Raw genomic sequence first — 19,464 nt, 5'->3', positions numbered from 1 at the left:
GTCAACTAGTCTTAAATAGGATTCATGCTTTGCATGCAGAAGTCTCCATTTAATTCCCAGTTGAAAAGGCATGATGGAAATTTTGGAGTACCATACGACTGTCAATTAGCCCAGGTTTGTGTGCCATTCTGAGAAAGAAAACTCAGGTAGTGGGAGTGTCATTTTAATAAACCCTCCTGCACGTGGGTTTTTATTAATGGCTACCTTTAATCTGTATACTTACCTTACATTTATTTCATTTAGAGGTTTAAAGTGGGGCTTTAAAGTGTGAGTTTGATATGCCAATATTCATTTAGTGTGTTTGTGTCAGTATCACCTGAGTCTTTCCCAGGCTGAGGATCTCAGTATTTTGGCACCTTTACTCTATGCTTAGTAGAATTTTTGACTCCATTTTTTTTCTAATATGTAACCAAAGCACTTCAAATTCCTCTGGCATTTAAAGACAAACAGATTGATTACAGCGTAAGCAATCAAGAATTGATTCAATTCCTTCAGAAGCATGATGATGATGATGATGATGATGATGATGATGAAGAAGAAGAACCACAAAAGCTTTTTGATACTTTTATTCATTTTGTTTTGCATATGCTGTTTACTTAATATATGTCTTCATTCCTGTGCTTTAGTTCTGAAAAACACTCAGGGTGACTCACAGTGGAATAAAATTACATATACCATTATTGATAACTATACTGTGATGCTGAAATACTAGTATTCTCTGAGCAGCTGCCCCCTTCACTTACTGAAAATGATTTCTGAAATTCCTTTTGATATCAACTGGGATTTGCAACAAGGATGGAGAGATGGGAATTTTGCTTAGAAAACACATAATTAACAATTTTATGGGCATACATAGCTGTGGGATTCAAATTCTACATTTAGCCATATGATTGTTTGCTAGATGTACCTTAGCATGTTGTCTAAGCTCAGCTAATAGTTAAGCAAGCCATGGATTAATACAGTGTGAGTTAATGAATTGTGTGGTTCTTTGGTCAAAGCACTTAGTTCATTTTCATCAAAGCATTTCATTTTAACATCTTTATTACCATTTACTCAACAATGATAATATAGTAATTATATAACAATATGACAAGTATAAAAACATCAGAACTGGGTTTTTCATGAGGTTAAAAATTACAAGATTGTTGTATGAAGAACAAACCACTTTGCTTCTACATTGGAAGTTCAGATTTGATTTTCTTAGCACAATTTGCTTCCAGTGTACTCATTGGATTCATACTTAATACTAAGCCAGGATTTGTTTTAACTGTTGTTTATTGAGTAAACCACAATTGGCTATGTTTTGATGTTAATATGCTAAGTCACAAAAAAGCAAACTACACATTTGTTTAATACGAAATGTAGGCTCAGACATAGCTTTGCAATTCAGCAATACTACATATATTATTATGTAACTTTGGGCAGACTGTAGCCAACCAATCAATCTGTCCATCTATCTATCCCTCCTTCCCTCCAGTGACTTCCATACTAACTCCTTCTAAAGGCTGGAAGTCAGTTTATAATATAACAAAAATAAAACCATCTATGAACCAACTTAAAAGAGATAATCAATTACAAAAATAGCCAGATCCATCATCTACACCAAAAACTTGTTGGAACAATATGGTTCTCCACGGCTTTGTGAAAAGCAAGCCATATCTCTTATGATCAAATAATGTACAGTAGTGTGTTCTTGTGGAATATTTTATGTGGATTGAATTTCCATGATCCAGATTCCCTGACAATAGAATTTTGACCTTCCAATCCTATTAAACGTAGGCCCAGGTTTGTGAAATTTCTTAATATATAAAATCAGAAAATAATTTTTTGAATGTTACTTGCTTACTAAATGCTGATTATTACTTTATAGATAGATCTGTATAGTATGTAATTATAGAGTATATTACAGAAAATGTTTTAAAAGACAGGTTGTCTACTTTAAGGAAACTAGATGATTTTATTTTTGCCAATCTGCTTAAAATTTTGAAAGCGATTCATTGCTTAATCATGAAATAAATCTCTAGTTTTTAGCATCTTAGGCTTCAGAGTTAAGGCAGAAAAGAGGATTCTCTCTCTCTCTCTCTCTCTCTCTCTTGGTTAACTAAAGCAATTTCTTGTTTGCTTTGCTATGTCAAACAAAGCAAGCTATTTGTCACTGTGGTTTGTGTATTTTTTTTTAGAGCTTTCAACTTTGATCTGAAGCAAAGTGCACTGGTAGAAAAGATGACAGAAGTAACAAATCCACAATGCCCGTTGTCGCTCAGACAAACTCTTTAAGTCAACAAAGGCTGAGATTTAGAGGTAGAAAGCCATATGACTTAGAATGAGGCTTGTGCATGCTTGTGAGAAAATGCAGACCTTTGCCTCCCTTCGTTCAGACAAAGGTGTGGGGAGATTTATTAGCCAGGAATTCAGTTCAGTATATGCAGTCAAAAGGTGCCTCTTTTAGGCCTGCTTTTGCTTGCTTTTCTAGGCAAACAATCCCATTTAAAAAAGCGGTACTGAGCTAGGCTTGGTGGCGTGTAGCAGCGGTTTTATTCAAAGGGTCAGCCCAATGGATCTCTGGCCATGCTTTGGGTGATTCCGGAGTTGACACTGATGTCTTTTAAAACATCACTGCTTGAAATATCTTCAAATTAGCAGTCACTTTTTTTAACTGATCAAAGGAATTTGGCCCAATATGAGTCATGATGATGTTTGTTTATTTTTATTTTAGTTTTTTTTATCCTCCCTTTATTATTTTTATCAATAACTCAAGGCAGGGAACATACCTAATACTCCTAACTCCTCCTATTTTCCCCACAACAGTTACTGAATAAATGAATTAATGCCAAAAGTTTTTATCTGAAACCAACACATACTTGGTTTTTCAGGGAGCTTTGTAGGCTCCATTATATAACCTTTAGTGAGACTAACTTTCCTACACAGTTGGACACAGGCATGGCTGCTCAGATGGACCATAGGATGTATCAAGATCAAAAGGCTCTCATTCTCACTGAAAAAAAAAATGTTAAGCAAAGTCTTCAAACCTAGAGGATGCTGTTCGAAGAGAAGAAACTTGCTGATGCCAGACCAATGTATCTGACTGTGTAAGTTTGTGTATTTGGTGGAATGAACATTAAGAATGCTATCCTGAAGTATTCTTAAGAAAGAATAACTGGTACTGATATCAGTGGACCTTATTTCAATGCAAAAAGGTTTGTGTTACCAGGGTTGCTTTCGGGGCATTTCTTGGGCTGCTCTTTTTTGTGAAAAGCATCTACACTCTGGCTTTGACCCTCAGAATTCCTGAATAAATCAGTAAGGCTGAGGGGTGGCTTAGTTGGAACATCATGTTTTGAGGAAGGAGACCAAATTGGAGGATTATTCCTTCCAGTCCTAAGATCACTAGTTAGCAGTTTTGCTTGCAGTTCAGTGGATCACGTAATTCCAATATACGTTCTCCAAAGTGGGCTGCTGAAAAAAATGATTTCCCAAATCATTGCTTCTCTGTTCTTTATTTGACCAACAGGGCAACATTGCAATGGTGCACATTTAGCTAAAGGACCTCTTCCTACTGTTTCTTGCTATATTCTTATTAACTGACACCAAAAATTAAAGTTGTTACAGAGGGCCTGGTTACTTGAGGGATGGCTTGTCTCCCATAGTATCTGCCCAGCAAATCCAATCTGTCAGGGTTGGCGCACTCCAGGTTCCTTCGATTAAACAATGTCATCTATCAGGATCCCAGAAGTGCACAGTGCCTGCCCTCTGGAATGAGGTTCCCCCCAAGATTTGAAAGTCCTTTGACAAGTGTGATTGAAGCCCTTTTGTCTTTTTCTTTGTTCTCATCTGGGCTTGTTATCTCTGCCATCTCTGTTCCTTTTTGTTTTATGTTGTTTTCTTGGTTTTAAATGTTTTTAACAATTTGTAAACCATCCAGGGTTGCTGGAGTCTGGCAGCATATAAATTTAATAAGTTGTTATGTCTTTTTGTGATCTAGTCTCTGGGCAAAAGCAAAGTGGTTACTGTCCAAGCCAGTCTACACTTTAATTAGCCCTATTCTCCCAAATTAAGCCCATGGCAGAAAGCTCAAAACATCAGTACTCTTCTTTGATTATATCCTTAATTTTTCAGCTTAACTCTGGAAAAGGAATTTATAAAAGATAGTTAAAGAATTTAGTGGTAAACTGAATAATGGCAAGATGGTCAGTCAGATGAATGAAATATCGGGGAAATTTTCTTAGCTCTGAAAAGTCTTTGCTTAATTAGCCTGCTTTGCTCAGGCTTTGCTCAGGGAGAGAGCATTACTTTGATATTTCCAAGCAGGATTGCCTCAGTTAGCTCACTTCTTGTAGCAGAAACTTTAATTCATATTTTCTCTCTTGAGTTCCTCAAATATTTCTGTCTTGTAGAATTGTCACCTGTGAAAGTTATTATCTTCCTTCTTTATCAGCAGAGGGTACTCTGTGTGTGTGTGTGGGAGAGAGAGAGAGAGAGAGAGATGCTTTCCAAAAACTCTTTCCTTATGCTCAATTAAATTTTAGTAGAATTGACTGATTTCCATAGCAATTAAACTTCTTTTTACCTCACTTATAGATGGACAAATTATTTCTTTAATTAGTTTACTATTGAAAAAGACAGGCATCTTTCAATGGATATATTAGATCTCCAACTATTCTTCCTATACTTAGGCATTGTTCTTTTCTGGTATTGCTAAACAGAATTTTGTATATAACTCAAGTATATACTGTATATTTAAATATTTATATAAATGGTTCCATTATCTTAGCTTAAAATGAATATTTTATACAGAACCATGTGGATGCATGTGAAAGTTCATGTTTTAGCCTCTCCAATTTTTAATATTTGATATCAACTAAATCAATTTCAAGTTGTTAAATTACGCTGTTTCTATTCTTTTCCCCAGAAAAAGACTCTTGAAAGGAATTGGAACTATAGAGAAATGAAAGGTTAGTTTAATAAAATTGGCATTCTTTGCATTTAAAAGTACCTAGAATAATAGCAGCTATATTTTATGGTTTTCATACAATTTCATTCAATTCCCATTAATTGAAAAAAAAAATTAAATAGCATCTTTGCCCTTGACATGAAAATCTAAATGTCTGATTTCATTGAACATTTCCATTAATATTGTCCCATTAATTTGGTGCTCCATCCAATTATGTGTTTTACTTAATTTATAAATGAATTATACATCAGAATATATTTTCTGCATATTACCAAGGCGTACTTATATATCAGCTTCATGAAAGTAGCTAAATTCTGTTCAGTTGTGATTGACATTAGGAAATGTTGGGTTTGAATTTGGTCTGTTATTTCTTTTCTACCTTTTTCTTTCATCAATCTCCTTTTACCATATTGCCTGATTACCGCATCTGACTTTCTTATTTGGTCGATGACTGTAAGTAAAATAATTGTGAATGTGTGTGTGTGTGTATTTTGTAGGCAGAGTGGGAATGTGCAATGTTTAGAAACTTTTGCTACTGTTGTTTACTCTTGCATTGTAACAAAGCCAGAAAAGGTGCTACTGGAACAATTTTATTAAAATGCAGAAAGAAATAAAATGACAGCCTTGTTTTTCAGTTTCATCTGATGCTGGCGTGGTGGTGAAGTATTTGAAATTTTATTGCTATTGTAACATATTATGATTTATTTAAAGTGTTATCAATCATCCAATTACCAAATCAGAAAGTTTTTAAAAAGTATCTTTCCACTGTTGTTTAACAACAACTCCCAGAATCCTTCAGTATAGGGCATGCTGACTGGAGCTGCTGATGCTCTAATCCAGGAATATTCTGGATGGCCATAGATTTTTCAAAACCACCCATTAACACAAGACCACCCTGGAAGTCCGCCTTTTCTGTAGCAGCGCCTGCTGCTCTCTGGAATGAGGTTCCCCCTGAAATCTGAAGCCAATTAGTGGACAGCTAGGACCAACTGAATTAGAGCAGAGCTTAACACAGTGGAGGAGCTGTGCACACAGAAAAAGAATATTATCTTAAATAGCTTCAATGAGCATGTCAGAGAAACACAGGTTATTGATCTTACACACTTAGCCCTCCCAGGCATGAATTACATGCTTAGACATAGCAGGTTTAAAAGTAAAGTAAAAAGAGTCTATTTTTATTCTTGGTTCTGTTACATCCATCTCTGGTGGAAAAATGATGTTCCTTGTTTCTTCTGTTCTTTAACTATACTTAGTGATCTCTTAGCCCTATAGCTGCTGAGAGCTGCATGGAAGAAAGGGCTAGGCACATGGCTTTAGGCCCAAGATGGAGACAGAGGAGAGCAGCATGCTTGCTGCCTCCTCAGTAGGTGGAAGAAGGAGAGAGAGAGAGAAAGGGAGTGGTGACAAACAGCTTCCTCAATAGAACGGAGAGTTTGCATCCTAGAGCAACCATCCATATGCTAATGAGACATGCTGGATTTGCCAGGACTTCCAACAAAATAGCCCCAATGCTGCTATTGTTTATGAGAGCCATGAAGACCTGGATCTTTACCCAGGCTTTTGGTGAGGAAGAGTGAGACCCCTCCCTTCATTTCATCTGGTCTGTTGCCCTTGCCACCTTTTATCTTTACCTTTTACCTTTTATTGATTTCATTGTAATTCCTTTGTTTCATTGTTGTGAACCCCCCGCCCCGAGTCGTTGAAAGTTGGGTGGTATACAAGCTTAAATAACCACAACAAGTTTTTGAAAGAGTCTGCAAGTTGGTAGGCGGTGACCCTCTTTAGATAAAAGGTGTGTGTGTGTGTATGTATATATAAATATCTATGTGTGTTTGTGTGTGTGTGTGGGTATCTCCTTGAAAACTAGTAACACTTGAAGCAATGCCAATGATAGAGTAGTGTGATTGTAATGGGAATATCTCCCGATATATTAGGGTACAAATGATAACTTATTTGCTAGGCTTTCAGTGTATCTGACTACAAATCCTTTCATCCTTTGCAAATCCAGTCTTGCTTTGCTGATGTGGGATAATGGGTATTCTAGTCAACACTGAGGGGCATCCTCAGGGGCGGTAAAAAAAAGTCAAAATGGCAGCCACAACTATACAATTGAAGCCCCATCTGTATTTAAGATGGTGCATGTAAAAAGGGCTTGGCTTTGATTGCTAAATTGCAGCCACCATCTTGACTTTTTTGACCTCTCCATAGATGCCCTGAGTCCAGATTAGGGAAAACCATTGCTAACTCCTTGCCAAGACAGTTTTATGAAGTGAGTGCTTTCCTTCACTGAAGGAAAATATGGATATAACTGTCACAAACAGGTTATTTGGTCCTAAACATTAATGCTTTTTTGTCAGTTGTGATCTGGAGGGACTTGTTATATAATTGCTTAGAGATGGTCGTTTAAGTCAGCAGGCAATTTACTTCAAAGGCACGAAAGTTAGGACAGCTCTTGCCTGCCCTCCTCTTGTTCAAAGATCATTTCCAGAATGGGAGAAAGGAAGTGTTTTGAAGAGGTTAAGTGATTTCTCTCCCTTCACAGACAATTCTTAATCGAGTTTAGACACATTCTGTACATTTTTAGATCCCCATCAAAGGTAGTGTCCTCCCAGTGATACGCAGCTTTTTCTCAGGTTTCAAAAAAAAAATGAAAGAAAAAAGTGTATATATATATATATATATATCAAGCTTTTAGGCCTGTAATGTTCTTATTGCCATGATATAAAAGCAACATTGAGATACGGCCTCAGATATTGAACTGGGGGTACATAAAGACTGTTGATTGTATTAGCACTGAGCTTTGCCCATAAGATCATGATGTAGTTGTTATTGCTGTTATTATTTTATCGTAGAACATTTGGATGGCTCTTGTGGGCACGTGCCTTGGTTTGCTATATTGTGAAACCTGTGCAGAAATAGTGGTGTTGGGCTTAATCATATTGTAGGACACTCTTGCATGTGCTCCATAGTTTAGCAACAGAAGAAATGGATGAGGTCCAATATTTATTTTAGAAGAGGCTCCTCAAAAGGCCTTTAAGAAAAACCGCAGACAAAATATTATCTGGGAAAGAGCAAAAACTAATCCATTCTGGCATAAGATGGCTTCCTATTTCTTGGCCACAGCCAAGGATTGTGATGTACATGTAGATAACATAGCAATAGATAAGAGGTGGTAGTGGATGTGTCACAAAGCATTTCAGGTGTCTTTTAGAGCTTCAGAATATAAGTTAATTCTGGCGATTTCAAACTTGGTTTTATACAATATTTCCATTTTAAAAAGCTGTTCTCTCTCCCCCGCCTATCCTTTCTTTCAGGTTTTTCCTGCATGAACGCAACTGTGCACTGCTTCACTTCCACCTTTCTCTCTTAACTGGAGTGAACTTTTCCATTTGAAAATGATTTTGACACAGAATCCTGTTTTAGAGCACTTGTGCCCACTGGAAATGTCATCTACTGTCTAATAAGCCCATTTAGACAGCCATAGTCCCTTAAATTCATTGTGCATTCCCTGGGCTGGACTCACAATTTATTTACATTTTGGAAGTAGGTTTCAGGGAGGAAAAGCCTTACCTAGGGATTCCACCCCCCAGGTCTTTCTCCTTCCTTCCTTTTTTCCTGCATGTGAGCAGTTTTAAAAAATGAACTACTTTCTTAGCTGATTGAAAATCTCTCTAAATTAAATGAATTTTTATTAAGCAGATCCTTACTGTACCATTTCAGCTTGTAGGTGGACAATTTCTATCCATGTGCAAATATGGGAGGTGGTCAGAAAAATCAACTGTGCTGTTGAAGCCCCACCCCTTTTTTACATGCATCATACATAATTCCTGACTTTTTCTCATTTGTCTGGATACACTTTTCTTGCTCAGTCGTTAAGTCGTGTCTGATTCTTCATGACCCCATGGACCATAGCACGCAGGCCTTCCTGTCCTCTATTGTCTCCCTGAGTTTACTCAAATTGCATAGGTGATGCTATCTAACCATCTAATCCTCTGCTGTCCCCTTCTCCTTTTGCCTTCAGTCTTTCCTAGCATCAGGGTCTTTTCCAGTGAGTCCTTTCTTTGCATTAGGTGGCCAGAGTATTTGAACTTCAGCTTCAGTATCTGTTCTTCCAATGAGCTTGATTTCCTGTAGGATTGACTGATTTGACCTCCTTTCAGTCCAAGGGACTCTTAAGAGTCTTCTCCAGCACCACAGTTCAAAAGCATCAATTCTTCAGCACTGAGCGTTCCTTATGGTCCAACTCAAACAGCCATACATTACTATTGGGAAAACCATAGCTTTTAAGGTCATACCTTAATGGTCTAGTGGTTTTCCCTACTTTTCTTACCAGACTATATATGAAGTCTTGGAACTACAAGGATTAGCTGTTTCTGGCTAATGGCTACAGTTGCAATGAAAGGAATGAAATAAGCCCTTACATATATTGTTCTCTCCTGAAGGGAAATCAGTACATTGTTCTAAACACACACTTCCCTGGAAAAGTTATTTCTGATACAGCTACACATCAAATAACATTTCTATAAATGGAACGACTTAACACTTTAAACACTGCTGTTTATATATAAACATCTCATGGACTTTTACCATAAAAAACTAAAGTGTTTTTGTACAACATACTGCAACTGTAGGATGCATAAATGGCAAATTAACGGGACCCCAATAGAGCAGGGGTGCATTCCAGGCCTCCTTATGTTGGCGTACACATTTCCCCTCTTGGCCCAGTGTCGCTCAACATTGCTCCTCAGCTGTCTTGAGATTTTCCATTCAAAGGGAGCACATTTTATTCTCTCAGTTTGCAAAGTCTTTCTTGCTAAGGTTATTTCTCAGCTGCTTTATAGTGTTCAGATTTGAACTTTTTCAAAGTTTAATACGCTGGAAGCTGTCCAGTCCATGTTTATAAGAGCAATCCTTGCAGTTCCAAGATGCATCAAGAATGCTGCCCTACAGTTAGCAACAGGTTTGGTTTCTGTGGATGCCAGAGCCTGGTACTATTGCATTAATTTCTGCTTAAAATTATTTTTCCCCTGTGGGTCTGGCCCTACTGGTTCTCAAAAACCATTTTAAATGGCAAACTCTAATCTTTAAGTCTCTCTTTGGAAAGCCTCTACCCCTCAGGATTTGAAAATGCCATCTTAGTCAGTGCACCTGTGACAGTGATTTCCAAACCAGTCTGTGCCCAGTATCCAACCCCACAGTCCATGGATTTTTTTCAAATGGGCATGTGCCATCATCTTGTCTCTCTTCCATTCTAACTGAAACTTTGCTGAGCCTTATCCTTGGCCTGGTTGAAGGCACTATCCTCAGCATTCCTGTGGGGCGTTATAAAAACATCCCTCTGTGGCAGTGCATATGCCCACGTGGGCATGGCTCCTTGGAGTCCCTGAACCACATGCTCCTGTATTGCTCTCTTTACAGGGAATCTTGGATGACATTCATCTATCCTATTTTAAGGAAATACCCTACCAGAGAGTACAGTGCTTATTTGCTGCTGCTTCTATCCAGCCAGGACTCTGACGCATCTTCCCAGGTTGCCTGATTCTGTGCCCCTATTTGCACTATTCATCCCACCTAAAACTGAAAATTAGAGCTAATATTAGTGATAACATTATTAATATCAATATTATTATTACGTTATTGTATTTTATGCCTACTTCAAGGCTCTAATAAAGGGGTTTTTTTTTAATCATGTTTCTTCTTGTAACTAATAGGCTGAAATTTATGGGCCCATTAAATTGACAATACCAGTATTTTAATGTAATTTTTATTATTCTGTTACAAATTAACATTATACATGCAGTTTGGTTTTATGAAAGTTTAATGGCACAGCTTAACCATTTCTCTTGTGTTTTAAAAGGTGCATTTATGACAGCAGTGTTTTAAGTGCTAAGTCCCATTTGTAGAAATGTTATTTGACGTGTAGCTGTATCAGAAATAACTTTTCCAGGGAAGTGTGTGTTTAGAACAACGTACGGTTTTCCCTTCAGGAGAGAACAATATATGCAAGAGAACTGTGAGGGCTTGCTTCATTCTTTTCATTGCAGCTGTAGCCATTAGCCAGAAACAGATAAACTGATTCCTTCTTGTCTCCATCTGTGAACATGATGTCCTGTCTTTACTGTGCCTCTATGTGGGGTTACCCTTGAGAAGTGTTCAGGTGTTGCAATTGGTGTAAAATAGGGCTCCTAGGCTATTGACAGGTGCAAAGTACATGGATCATGTAATGCCTACACTGAAAGATCCGCACTCATAGGCATCTAGTACAAGCGACAATGATGTCGTGTGCATCATGTCAATCGTTGTGCAAATAACATCATAACACATGCGACATCCCTTGCCCACCCTTGCTCCCTCAGCACCTTTCCATGTCTGTGCTGGTTGCCACTTGCTTGGCAGGTGCAATTTAAGAAGTTGGTATGAAGCTCTGAAGCTCGACTAGTTAATGGATGGTCTCTTTTCTCACAAAGCTGTCCAGGTGTTACACTCTACAGGAGAGGCCTTTTTTGAAGATGCTCCCATGGTTTTAGCCCTGTCTTTCCCATATGTGGAAAAGGCCCTTCTTCTGGGCTGTTTCTAGGGCTTTTCTCTCTCCCAGCATACAGATAAATCAAAGCCCAGCAGTAGCACTGAGCCCAAGTTGCTTGCAGATCATTTTGTCCCTTGAAGGCCTTGAGAAATCCAAAGGGATTTTTTAAACTGGGTCTAAGAATGTAAAGCAATATTTGTACTAAAGCAGTTAAGCTGTTTGTAAACATGTCTTTTCTGGCTCTTAATTTAAACAGGACAAAGAAAAAGCTTTGTTGTTCTTCCTGGGATTTGAGTCAATTCAAAATGGGGCAAACAAGTAAAAAAAACTACAACACCCTACCACGTGTTTCCTCTTTAATTAGCTAATGGGTGTGCAGGTTAAATCCAAAAAATATTTGGAAAATGAGTTTAAAATAAACACCTTAAACTCATCCTCTCATTTGGTTTGAAAACAATTCTTTGGGTTTTTTTCTTCCTCTTTTTCTCTCCTTTCCTCAAGTATTGACTCTGCTTTGAGGGAATTCTGAGTTCAAAGCACCCTTTTGCCCAGAAACCACTCTTGAAAGAATAATTTAACTTTACTGCTGTCTTGGCACTTGTGGTGAATAAGCCCTTGCCAGTAAAGTGACAGAGATGTATCATGTTGGCAGACTTGTATCATAACAGCTAGAGAATGAATGTTGCCATCAACTTTGCTAAAAGAGGGAAGTTCACTTATTCTTTGATTCTAAGCTGTTTGTGTAAGTGGAGAGTGTGCATGTTTGTGGGAGAGAATCTCTTATTTAGATGGATGTCTCTCAGGCACATCCTACCTCTGACTTAAAAAACACATTTCCAAGTTAATCTTCATGATGTTTACCTGGAGAGTTGAAAAGAGGACGTTTAAACTTCCATCTCAAAATTTGGATGAATACCAAACATCATCATATGTGAAGCTAAAATTGCCATTGAGTTCAGCAGTTTTATGCCTGATGTTAATGTGACCTAAAAAATGGAACAGAGTAATTTAAAATGGAAAATGATATTTCAGCAAACTGAAAATGTATATTCATTTTAGGTTTATGAGCAATCAGTGCAGCTAGGGGCCAGCATCTAGGACTCCTGCAAATGACTAGCTGAAAGTGATGAGGGCAGTAATAGTTCTATGCCTGTGGATACCTCCTTTGGTGGTGACTGGCCTAAATATTTTTTGGATTTTGTTTTAGATTCTTTAGATTCTTTCCATTTTCTAAAACATGAAAAGCTGGAATGAATCAGCCTCTAGCATAATCCTTATTTCCATGTATGTCTCTGGGGTCAAGATAAGCTTGGAGACATTGAAAAATAAAAATGAGAAGTGGCTGCATCCTACTGCTTTATTGGGAAGTCCACCCATCTGGTCATAAAATAGACAAGAGTATGCCAGAGTAGCCAAGAGTATCCTAAGGTAACTGAAGGCTAGAAGAGAGCAACCATATCAGTTTGTGTTCTGGTAAAACAGGGTTGTGTGATTGGCATCCTTGGCAGCTATTGTGTCCTTGAACATGACCTCCTGGGAGGTATTGGTGAGAGTGCCTTCAGCAGACTCTCAAAATTCCAAAAGAACATAACAACCATGCTGGACCAGGCCAAGACCTGTTTTAGTCCAGCATTTCATTCCTCACAGTGGTCAACCAGATGCAAGTTAAGATGGAGGAATATACATAACCAAATGAGATGCTCTAGCTAACACAGGTCTAGCAAGTCAATCACAAAATTACCTGTTGGGTGAATGCACCTTCCCAGCAGCCCTATAGTTGAATGAGAAAGGAGCTGGTCAGTTCTAACTAGTTATCTATTGTGTTAAAAAAAGAAGAAGCTTATACTGGAAAAACTGGGACCTCTCAGCAATATGGCAGTTTACCAGATCTGACTGAGGAGAGACACTGATAAGCCATATCTAGAGAGGCAATGTGGTGGAGTGATTAAGGTGTTGGATTTGGAATGGTAGTAGGACCCAGGTCCTAGTCCACGTTTAGCCATGGAAGCTTATCAGGTAGCTGGGAACTGGTCACTCTCTCTCAGCCCAACTTCCCTTACAGGTTCTTGTGGGGAAAAGTAGAGAAGGGAGAACTATGTATATGTAATGGTATGTGGGAATGACCTTGGGAGACAGGAGGAAGAGCCACAGCCAGGGGAACAGTCGGGTAAAAGGCAGCTTAGCCCGCAGAAGAATGTGGGCATGGCAAATGTTTCAAAACCTCCCTAGTTTCTTGGGCTGTAAAGGCGATGGGGGAGAAAAGTACTTTCGGACTTGCAAGATTCTGTTAATGTAACCTTACAATAAATTAGAATTAGTTCCTCTGGGCATGCTTCCTGTCTGGACTGCCTCATAAGGCTGAGAGTATACCAGCTTGATCTCATGAGTGAAAGGTAGGATATAAATTTAGTGAACAAACAAACAGATAAGGTTTTGCATTGATCCACAATTCCTTCCTATCACAGACTGAACTAATAGTGCTGTTTTTCGGTTGAATTATCAATATTCATGTTTCACTTTCGGTGGGGAATGGCGGACTAAGTGGCTGTGCCTGCGGACTTGGCGGGCAGAGCTGGCAACGTGGTAACTTTTTTTGGGCTCAGGCAGGTTCTCCTGAAGCCCAGAAATGTTTTCTGGATAAAGGAAAACACCTGGAATCACCCCATTTGTCTTCTGAATGGCTGTTTGCAGTCAGGAGATCTCAAACAGCGTTTCATGTTCGACTGGTAAGAGCCAGCTGGGAGGCAGGGACTTCATCACTTTCCACACTGTGCTGTAGCCTTAAAGGGACACTAAGATCAGCCACCCCATATCTGGATCACTAAATTTGTATTGTTTTTAAGTATATGTACCCCGAGAGAGGCCTTCTACAGCAAGGAGAAGCTGGCTCTCTGGGCGCTTATTATTATTTTGGGGATTACTTCTTAAAACAATTTTTTTTTTAAGTTTTGGATTTCGTTCTCCTTCCAAATATAAAGGAGGATTGAGAGTAAACAATTGTCCTCCTGTTGTTATTTTTGCATTAAATTTGAAGATAATTAGCATTTTCCTACACGTTGAATCAGTTGATTTGAACCTTCTGTTTTCACTTTCCCTCGGGAACTATCTGCTCATCTCACTTTCGCTTGTGTAAATACATTTCGGAACTTTTTCATATCATTGATTTTCACCGGTTAAGCTCCCAGGGAGTGCCATAATCTACTGCGTGAGACATGGAGGATTTTAAACAGATTTTTTTTTTACTTCCATCAAGATTTTAAACAGATTTCTTCTGACTTTTACCAAGCTTTTATGCAAGATATCCAGGACATTGTGGAAAATACGAGATCTAAAATGTGCCATCAGGTTGGGGATGTGGTGGATGAAACTGAGGAATTCGACAGCTAGAGAAATGTTTCTTCTAAGAGTGAGATTGGGATTTTTATTGAGATGCTGGAGGAAGATCTGATAGCGGACTTGGAGGAATTTAAGAGGGGGAGAGATCTGTGAGCCACAAGCAAAATTGACTTTCTGGTGGAATGCCATGAAAAAAAGTTAGAATTTTTGAGGGGGGCAATCATGCTGTTTGATCCTTTTAAGAGAAAAGCTCTGTGCCCATTGCGGGGCTATGTAACTGCTCTGGTTTATTTTGAAGTGGGGTAAGGGTTACGTTTATCTGGTTTGCTTTAAGGGTTTGATGTCATTTGCTTTTAAAGATTTGGATTAAGATTATTAAGGTTAAAAAATGTGTTTATTTGGATGGTTTTAAGGATTTGATTTAAGGTTACTGTTTTGAGTTGTCTTTGTTTTTTGGGTTTATTAAGATTAAGATTATTAAAACTGTTGAATTATCAAGCATAATGGCAGACAATCTATGTGCTTTTTAATTTGCTTCTTATTTTAGTAGGCAGAAATGTATAGAATAATGGTAGGAAGGGAATAATTAAATATGTGTTATCTTTTGGAGGGGGGAAAGATGTTTAGGAGGTTTATATGATTTTTTAAAATTATTATTTTAATATAAGGAGGAGGAGTAAGTGTACTTAGTGATTTTTATGATGTGCCAAAGTGGAATGATTTATAGAAATAATGTGGTTTTGGTTTAATATAGAGTAAGAGATTGATTATGGAAATTTTTGTATATCTTTGCTGTTTAAAGTCAGAAGCCACATCTTTTGTAAATTTGAAAAAAAAAATTCCTCTTGTGTTTTTGCACCTTTTTGCACCTTTTTAGTTCTTTTTTCCTTCTTTGTAGTTTTTTTTTGTTTTTTGTAGTTTTTACTCTTCTCTTGAAACTTAATAAAATTCATTTAAAAATATTCATGTTTCATTAGGAACATTTGAAGTTAGGATCATTATTTTAAAAATTCTAATCTGATTTAAAATCTTCCCATCCACACTATTTCCTGTAAGTTGAGAAGCTCATTAAAAGCCTATTTCAACTGTTTGCAAGTGTCAGAACTGGACTAAAATAAAATGCTAAACTATGAGATTATAATTCCTCACAATTTTAAAAACTGAAAACACTGCTCATTAATCTATATTTAGGAAGTCCTACTTTATTAAAAAAAAATGTAGTGATATAATAATGAAGAAAAGAGAATCTCACTATTCCTCCCCCAGCTGTCTTTTCATTCACTCTCTTGATAATTTTTTTTTTAAACATACCCTTTCTTTCTGTTAACGGCTGGCTGATTGAAGATCAAAGGTGTTAACACTTGCTGACCTGGCTCTGTGCCAACCAGATAATTACGGTCTGCCACTCTGAATCCTGCTGTAGTTTCATTATTAAGATCAATTGTTTTGTCCCAATGATTGGAATACCTTTCCATCCAAAGTCTTTTATTACCTTAGATAAGTTCTCCCTGACAGCTGCTTTAGACTTGTTACAAAGTGCTCATACATTTGATTCCGATATTCAAGAATAATCGTACACTGGATATCATACTTGTGGGATTGTACCAGTTTCAGAAGGTAGCTGAGTGACAACAAGATTGATAACCTGTGTCAAAAAGTCCACATAATGTTAAGGAGAATGTAATAGACTTGCCCATGGTATGCTCCTGCTAAAGAGACAGGTGTGAGAGAGTTCAAAATAGGATCCCATTAATTCCTGCAAAAAGCCCCTGGGCTGATCCTTGTATATCCATTTCAGAGAAATGCATAAGTACAGTAAGTGAATATTGCTTCAGTAAGTCTCTGATCTGCATCCCTATTCTGTATATGAATGTTGGGAAGCACAGCATTTTGCAAATGAATTGCTTCCTGATGAATTGACAGTAGGGGAATCCAGTGTACAGAGCAGTTCAGTGCAAGAGAGAGAGGACAATGTAAGAAGTCTCTTTAATATGTCTAAAATATACATTTATTGCAAGAAGATTAATTAAAAAGTCTTCAAATTTAGAAGGGAATGTTCAATATAGAGGGCTTTTATAGGTCTCCTTTCCATCCTTTCCTCCATTTTTTAATGTATTAAAATTTAAGGCAGCCATGGGGAGAAGTCAAAAAAGTCAAGATGGTGGTTGTGACTACATGGTTGAAGCCCTGCTCCATTTTTATGTGCATGTAAAAAAGGGGCAGGGCTTCAACCATGTAGTAACAGCCACCATCTTCACATTTTTGATCCCCCATTGATGTCCTATTTAAGACCCACTTTAGTATCATTCTGTAATGGTATATGGGAATGACCTTGAGAGACTGGGTGAAGAGATGCAGCCAAGGGAATGGTCAGATGAAAGGCAACTTAGCCCTCAGCAGGAATGTGGATGGGACAAGTGGCTCAGAAGGGACCCTCCCTAGTTTCTTGGGCTGTAAAGGGGACAGGAGAAATGTACTTCCAGACTTGCGAGATTCTGTTAATTTAGCCTTACAATAAAGTAGAATTAGCTCATCTGACTGTGTTTCCTGTCTACCTCCCAAGGCTGACACATTCTTCCTCCCCATATAACAGGCTATTTGATAAAAGGCAGAGAGTTGCTATCAGATTCATCATTTGTGCTAGCTGTGCAAACCATTGACTGCTGGTTTCCTGGTTGGCTGCTGGTGTCCATGGGGGTGTCAAAAAAGTCAAGATGGTGTCTGCAGCTGTGCAGTTGAAGCTGTACCAATTTTTAATGTGTAACGCATGTTTAAAAAAGGGTGCAGATTTTTGGTTGCATGGTTGCAACCACCATCTTGAATTTTTTGACACCACCTGTGGCTGCTACTGCCTAGGCCAGAGGCATCATAAGCAAGAAGAAGAAGGAACCAGCCTACCAACCTCCATTTATGAAGGGGATCCTCAGTAGCTACAAATTTTGCATATGATATTTTTAAGAGATCCACAAAGTGATCCAGAAAAAAGCTCTATCACTTTATTAGTCCATGTACATAAACTGGGCTTTCATGAAGTGTTGATTCATAAGACTGAGACTCAGCTGCAAAATTAAGCATGTCACACACTAACCTTAAATTTGTTTTTATTCTACCTATTAATGGCTCATACTTTACCTATTTAATATTTTTAAAAACACATTGACAAGTGGCTTTATAATAAAGCAAAGTATAAATTGAAATAATTTAATAAATTAATAACTCTTTGCTGAAGGCAAACCTTAGCCTAATATTAATACGTCAGGCTCTTTTCATTTTCTAATTTGCTTCCATCACCCTTATTTTGATGCCCTTTTGAAAAACTTGTCTTCACTGTACATTGCAGTGAAACTTGTCTTAAAAATTTTAAGAGTAGGGCATCAATTTGCCTAATGGCAAGGCTGACCTGATGTTATATCTATTTAAACTAGTTTTGGATTGGACACCTCTTCAGTGAGGGAACTGTCCTCTGTTGTGTATGGCATAGGCCAACTCTGTTTTAAGAACATGCTGCAATCAAAGCCTAGAGATTTAAGCTAATGATGGAAATTGCTATCAATTCTTGGATTAACACTTCCTTCCTGGTATTAAAAAGGTTAGTATCTACTAACTGAAATTCTGGGTAAAATTGATCTTAGAAGTTTGAAGAAGAGGAAAATTAGTTAAAGTTAAAACTCATTTTCCCTTCTATCCTATAATCGTACAAGTTTTGAACAAACAAAAAAATAGGATAAGTTCAAAGAATGGGGAGAACTGGGACTTGATTATTGATGAGAAAGTATTTTGCCTGACTGTATCCTGCAGAAGAATTGGCCACACGTTCGAACTTGGTTTCATGTGATTTACCAGTCAAGAACATTACCGTTGAAGAAACGTTTATATCTTGAAAGTGTTTTTATATATAAAAATATTTAATTATTTTTATAGTTAAACTCCTTTTATTGTCTCTGTGTATAATTATTTTTGTAATTAAAACCTGACCTACTGAAATAGATTTAAAATAAATTTTATTTCATTATTTCATTATTTAATAAATTTATTCACCGCCTATCTCTCCCCTACAGGGGGACTCTGGGCAGCTTACAATAAAACAGAATTAAGATATAAAACCATTACATTACAAAATACAGTAAAAATACAAATATAATAAAATCTACATGGCGAAGATACCTTAATCAGTCCTTGAGTGTAATAGGCCCTTCAGAATCACTTTACGGCGTTAGCCATCCCCAGGTGTAATTATTCCCCCTCCCATTCCAAGCCTGCTGGCAAAACCAGGTCTTTAATCTTTTGCGGAAGTCCAGGAGCGAGGGGGCCTGTCTCACCTCTGGGGGCAGGATGTTCCAAAGGGCAGGAGCTACAGCAGAGAAGGCACGCTTCCGACACCCCGCTAGATGGAATTCGTTTATAGATGGTGTCTGTAACATGCCCTCCCTGCATGACCGGATGGGGCGGGTTGATGTAATAGGGGTGAGACAGTCCCTCAGATATTCTGGTCCCATGCCATGTAGGGCTTTAAAAGTGATGACCAACACCTTGAATTGGACCCGGAAGCAAACTGGGACCCAGTGCAGCTCACGCAACAAAGGTATTATGTGTGCAAAACTTGGGACACCCAAGATTGTCTGCACAGCCGCATTCTGGACCAGCTGTAGCT

The sequence above is a fragment of the Candoia aspera genome, chromosome 4, assembly GCF_035149785.1.
Source record: "Candoia aspera isolate rCanAsp1 chromosome 4, rCanAsp1.hap2, whole genome shotgun sequence".
NCBI lineage: Eukaryota > Metazoa > Chordata > Lepidosauria > Squamata > Boidae > Candoia > Candoia aspera.
The sequence above is the reverse complement of the archived record's forward strand: the minus strand, read 5'-3'. Positions refer to the sequence as shown.